Raw genomic sequence first — 5,981 nt, forward strand, 5'->3', positions numbered from 1 at the left:
ATGTCCCCAAGGCGTTACGTGCGTAGGTCTGCTCCGGTACCGCCTTCTGCGGAGCCCGAGCAGCCAAGATCGGAGGAAGCGCAGGAGCTGCGGGAGCAGGTCGCTGCAATGTTGGGCGCGATGCAGCGCCAGGAGGCTCGATTCGAGCAGCTCCAGGGATTTGTGGAGCGGCAAGCGGCAGCAGCGGCTGGAGATCACGATCCGCCCGCACCTTCGGTACGCGCGCCGGTTGTAATATATGGAAAATTTGAGTTGCGATGCTAACTTTCATCTGGAAGATCAAAGTGAAGTTTGAATTTGATGTGTATCATTCCCGAGTGATTTTGGACGTGTAGGAATAATTTCTGGAGGTAATTGAGTATTCGGGCACAAATCGAACGCGAAATGAACTTGAAAGGAGATTTTCGGATTATGATGCTAACTTTGACCTACACGATCAAAGAGAGGTATGAATATTAATTGTAGTACCTCCGAATTATTTTGGAAGTGCAAGGATAGTTAAGGGCAGATTTCGGAGATGCTTGGATGTAAAATGTCGGATTTTTTATTACATTGCTAATTTTGATCAAATTGATCGAAGTAAGGCCAAAATAAAATTAGTTTGCTTCCGAGCTTAATGAGTAGCTTCGGCATAGTGTTTAGTATGATTTGGAAGTGTTTGGGTGGACTCAGAGTGAACTAGATGTAATATGTTGAAAATTTTGACTATGTGGTAATTGTGATCAAATTGATCACAATAATGCTAAAATAAAAATTAAGTGCTTCCAAATTAAATTGGCCACTCGTAGAGGTTATTTGGCATAATTTGGAAGTAATTAGAAGTGTTCGAAGTGAACTAGACGCGCACAAAGGCCTCAATTTGTTGCTGCTGGGCTGAGGTATAGTGTAGGGACTGAATTGCGAACCTGCAGGGACTGTTTTGTAAACTGCAGGGACTGTTTTGTGAAACCTGCAGTTTCAGCAATTTAGAGGGGTTAAAGTGCAGTTTTTTGAGCTTATCTTATCCCCTGCCACCCCCTACAGCTGCCCACGTACCAGACATCTCCTCCCACAGCCTCCTTCTCACCTCTTTCCCTCCTCTTTCTCTCTCTATATTGGGTGGAGCTCGATTGAAGTAGAAGTGGGCAGATTTTAAGCTTGATGCTGAGAGGAGCTGCTGAGCAGAATTTTTGGCTATTGGGGCTGAGGGCAACCTGGTAGAACATCTAATTAAGGTAAGCTTGATCAAGGGTTCAGTTATTTACATTGGAAAGAGGCTAATTTGGAGTTTTATAGCTGTGAAAGCTTGTAGAAGCATGAAAACTGCTTTGTGAACATGATGTTTGTGGCTTATAGGTTAGAAATGAAATCAAGGATAGATTAATCTTATTCCCTGTTTTGGGGGTTATGGTATTTAACGTAGAGAGGTGTTTAGGCTGTGAATTATTGGTAGCTAACCTCTAGAACTGCTTTAGAGAGAGTTGTAAGCAATAGAATTGCTAATTCTCAGCTTGTAGTGGCTGTGAGGAAAAGCTTTTTAGAGAAGAATTTCGGAGCAGATTTTGATGCACCAAGCTGAAAAGAAAGCTTTAGAAAGCTAAGAACAATTTGATAGAACATCAGATTTAAGGTAAGTTGATGTCTGTTCTTGAATTAAGTGATATTAGCTGCCACAAAAGAGTAGTGAGCAAGGAAATGGCTCATGCTGAAATTGTAGTGGGCTGTGAGGAAATTGGTGGAGCAGATTTTCAGCATTGGAGATTATTGGTTGTTGGAGCTGAAAGCAAGCTAGTTGAGCAACAACTTGAGGTAAATAACTTATTTTTCAACTGGAGTTAAGTGTGGCTGCCTAAGAAAGGATTCTAAAGGATTAAAACTTGTGTAGAATGGGTGGTGGAAGCTGAAATTAGTACTTGAAACTATATAAAACTGCATATATGTATATATATGTACATGTTGATGAATGGTTAGAGCAAAATCTGAGATGAATTAATCTTAAATTCTGGTTGGAAAGATGTCCCCTGCTGTGAAGAAAAGTGAAAATAAGGGACTTCTTAAGTGTTGAAGTTTCTAAGTGTTTGGAACTCTATGGAACCAGTTCTATGTGATATACATGTGTGAATATATATATGTATACTTGTAATAGTTGTTGGGAGATAAAATCTGAGCTAGGATTATACTAAACCCTGCTTAAAGTTGATGTTAATTGTCCATAATTCTTGGTTACTAAAGTGTAAGATGGATATAGAATTTAATAGTAAGACTATGTATATGTATATATTGATAGTATATACATATATACAAATTGGAGTTGAAGTGCAAAGTTGGTAAAAGTACAAATATGACTTAAGTTTAATCCCTTTTGTTCCTCTATGAATGAAGGTTTGACGTGCTCGGAAGTTCGAATTGATATTCCGACGGACCTACGACGTGGTAATTGAGAAACGCTTCGTTCTAGCTTTACTTGCATCAAGTCGCGTGGGCTAATGTTTATACGGTTCGAGAAGTTGGTTCTAGTCTTCGGCATCCCTACAGGTGGGTGGTGCTATCCGAAGTCATCGAATCTCTCTTTATGTCTATGCTATCTTATTGAGCATATCTATATATGTGAATTGTATCATATCATGCATTGTAGGGAAAAGTGTTATTATGCAATCGAAGTTCTGTCAATGTAAAGAACATATGGGCCATAGAATATGAATATAGAACCCTATAAATGTGTGAATTTTACTGTGGACTATAACAATAGTGAACTTGGTGACGTCATGACTAGAGATTTGGTTAGCATCGAGAAATGAAACTGTAAAACTAGCATAAAGAGCTAGTTAGAGTAAAGTATAATATTGTCTATTGTTGAATCCTCTAAAGGAGGATCAGATCATACTCACATTAGTTTTGTTCAAGGTAGGTCGCTCCTCCTTGAACGATGAGCTCCGGAGTAGTCATCTTAACTGGACCAGGAGGTGCGTCTCCCCCAGTTGACAGTCCCGTCGGGTTGTAGCTTGCGTCTCCCCGATGTTTGGGATAGTGTCAGTGAGTTATTGTTAACCAAAGGGTTAACCAATGGATTGGGTAATTTCAGTAAAAGCATGCATGCATATTCACCGGTTTTCATATATTACTTCTTTCAGCTTTGTACAGGCATTGTAGTAGTTACATGTTATAGTTGGTTACTATCTGTTTACTTTTCTTGTCTACATATGCCTGAATAGACCTAGTGGGTGAGTCGGTGAGGTCGGCGGCCGAACCCACTGGGAACTTTTAGTAGTTCTCATACCACTAACCATACAGGTTCCAGTGCGAGCGGTGTGGCCGAGGATCGCGGCAAGAGCCCAGCAGCTTAGCTAGCAGACACCAGTGTTTAGTGGTATATACCCGTTTGGTTCATATTGTACATAATGATGAACAGAGACTTGTAAATGAATGTATAAAAGAGCATGTAAATAACTAAATGTTTCAGTTATTCAGTTATGTATAGTTCAGTTTTAAAAGTTTTAAATTATAGTGAATTTTATGTATAGTTAGTTACTTTCACTTGTGCTTGTTGCTTGCCCTCGTGCAAGCCATGTATATTGAAATATTCTCCTGGGATTATTTTTTTCTTTATACATGTAGCTATAATTGTTGAGCCTTGGGCGGACAGGGGAGGTGCTGTCCGTTCGGCGTCTGTGTACGGGCCCGGATCAACCAAATTGGCGATAGCGGGACGTGACACCAGTAGCGGCCGAGGGTGAGGGCATAGCGGCGGTTCCGATGGCAGCAGTTCCCCCGCCGGCAAGTGCGCCTCCGACATCTTCGGGTTCGGCGACACTCGATACGACAACCGACGAAGTGGAGCGGGAGCGTGCGTTGACGGCTCTGATGAAGTTTATGAAGTTTAAGCCACCAACTTTTGAATGGGGGAAAGTGGAGCCGTCGGTGGTGGAGTCTTGGATTGACTCTATGGAGACCCTCTTTGAGGACCTATACACCTCGGAGAAGGATAAGGTGCCTTTCGCCACCCATTGCCTCGACAAGGCGGCGAAGGTATTGTGGAAGCGGGTGAAGCGAGATCGACCCTCTGACCTTCCACCAATGCTCTGGGAGGAGTTTAAGAGGGAAGTGTTTGGAAATTACTTCCCCGACACCGAGAAGCCGAAGCTAAAGGAGAAGTTTCGCAAATTGAGACAGGGGGATCGCTCCGTGGCGGACTATGAGCAGGAGTTCTCCCACATTACAGACTGTGTCCCAGACGTGGTCAAGGATGACGGGGACAGGGCCGAATGGTTCTTGCGGGGACTTCGGCCATGGATATATCGGGCAGTGCAATTGTTCCAGCTTACAACTTTCGCCGAGGTTTTCAATAAGGCGCTGTGGGCAGAGCATGGAGATGCCCATGTGCGGGAGGAGCGTGAGTGGTTGGCCGGATCCCAAGACAAGGGGAAGAAGTGATCGAGCGGCGGTTCGGGGGGACAATCGAGTTCAAGGAGGCCCCCGAAGTATCCGCGGTTGCAGTCGTGGGGCCGTGGGCCGCAGCGTTGCCCTATCTGTGGAGATCGAGGTCATCGGGCACCGCAGTGTAGACAACGACAAGGACGGTGCTTTAATTGTGGACAATAAGGACACGTTAGCCGCGACTGTCCGGCAAGGGCCTCGTCTACTCCGTCAGTCGCATCGACTCCAGCACCCTCGCCTTATCAAGGAGGGGCCCCGTATGTTCCTGTGTCGGCAGGACGCGCACTGGCGCCGCGCCAGCCGGAGGTGACTCGATCAGCGCCGACCGGACGGGTATTCGCCGCTCAGGCCCATGCTGAGGAGCCTGCCCAAGCCGAGGAGCCTGATGTTGTAGCAGGTATGGTTCTAATCAATAGAGTTCGCTCCAGAGCTATGTTCGATATGGGTGCCACGCACTTATTTATTAGTAGAGCATTTGCACGCATGCATGACATACCCATAGAAGCAGGTGGCAAGTGGCGAGTCGAAGGTCCCGAGTCATCATTTAATACCTATACGGAATGCTCATCATGCCCAGTACAGATAGGTGACTGGATAATGCCCGTCCGGATGTTGGAACTCACTAAATTGGAGGCGTATGATGTCATTTTAGGCATGGATTGGCTCTCGAAGTATTACGCCACGATCGATTGTAAGAATAAATTGATCACCTTTCGGGAGCCCGGACAGAGGGAGTTTGTTTACCAAGCCTGTCGGAGTTCTTGCTTCGTCGCGACAGTATCGGCGACGAGAGCTAGGAAGTTGGTCAGCGGCGGTTGCGCGACATTTTTGGCGACCGTCGTGGAGGTGGACCGGGCTGTGCCGAAATTACAAGATTTATCGATGGTGCGGGAATTTCCAGATGTATTTCCCACGGGGTTACCGGGGATGCCGCCGGATCGGGAGATCGAGTTCGTTATAGACTTGATTCTCGGGACGATGCCAATCTCGAAGGCCCCATACCGCATGGCGCCGGCAGAGTTAAGAGAACTGAGGGATCAGTTACAAGATCTTCTCGACAAAGGGTTTATCAGGCCGAGCGTATCACCGTGGGGAGCCCCGGTGTTGTTCGTGCGCAAGAAGGATGGCTCATTTCGACTCTGCGTGGACTATCGAGAGTTGAATAGAGTCACGATAAAGAATAAGTACCCGTTGCCCCGAATCGATAACTTATTTGATCAGGTACAGGGGTCACGAGTGTACTCGAAGATAGACCTACAATCCGGCTACCATCAGTTAAAGATTAAGTCGGAGGATATTTAGAAGACCGCGTTTCGTACGCGTTATGGACACTATGAGTACACGGTTATGCCTTTCGGGCTCACAAATGCCCCGGTAGCGTTCATGGACCTAATGAACTGTGTGTTTAAAGCGTGCTTGGACCGATTTGCTGTGGTCTTCATAGACGACATCTTGGTCTATTCGCGAAACGACGAGGAACACGCGGAGCATTTGCGGATAGTGCTTCAAATCCTTCGGGAGGAGAAGCTATTCGCAAAGCTAAAGAAATGCGACTTCTGGCTTCGAGA

At 45.5% G+C, this 5,981-nt stretch overlaps 1 long non-coding RNA gene across 1 annotated transcript; it reads left to right on the forward strand.

The window, feature by feature from the left end:
• The first annotated feature begins 1,005 nt into the window (after positions 1-1,005).
• LOC109705058 lies at positions 1,006-3,507 on the forward strand. Its single transcript, XR_002214595.1, has 3 exons — positions 1,006-1,214; positions 2,362-2,514; positions 3,271-3,507. It is a non-coding gene; the product is annotated as an uncharacterized LOC109705058 (long non-coding RNA).
• Positions 3,508-5,981: the final 2,474 nt, after the last annotated feature.

The sequence above is a fragment of the Ananas comosus genome, unplaced genomic scaffold, assembly GCF_001540865.1.
Source record: "Ananas comosus cultivar F153 unplaced genomic scaffold, ASM154086v1, whole genome shotgun sequence".
NCBI classification, from domain to species: Eukaryota; Viridiplantae; Streptophyta; class Magnoliopsida; order Poales; family Bromeliaceae; genus Ananas; species Ananas comosus.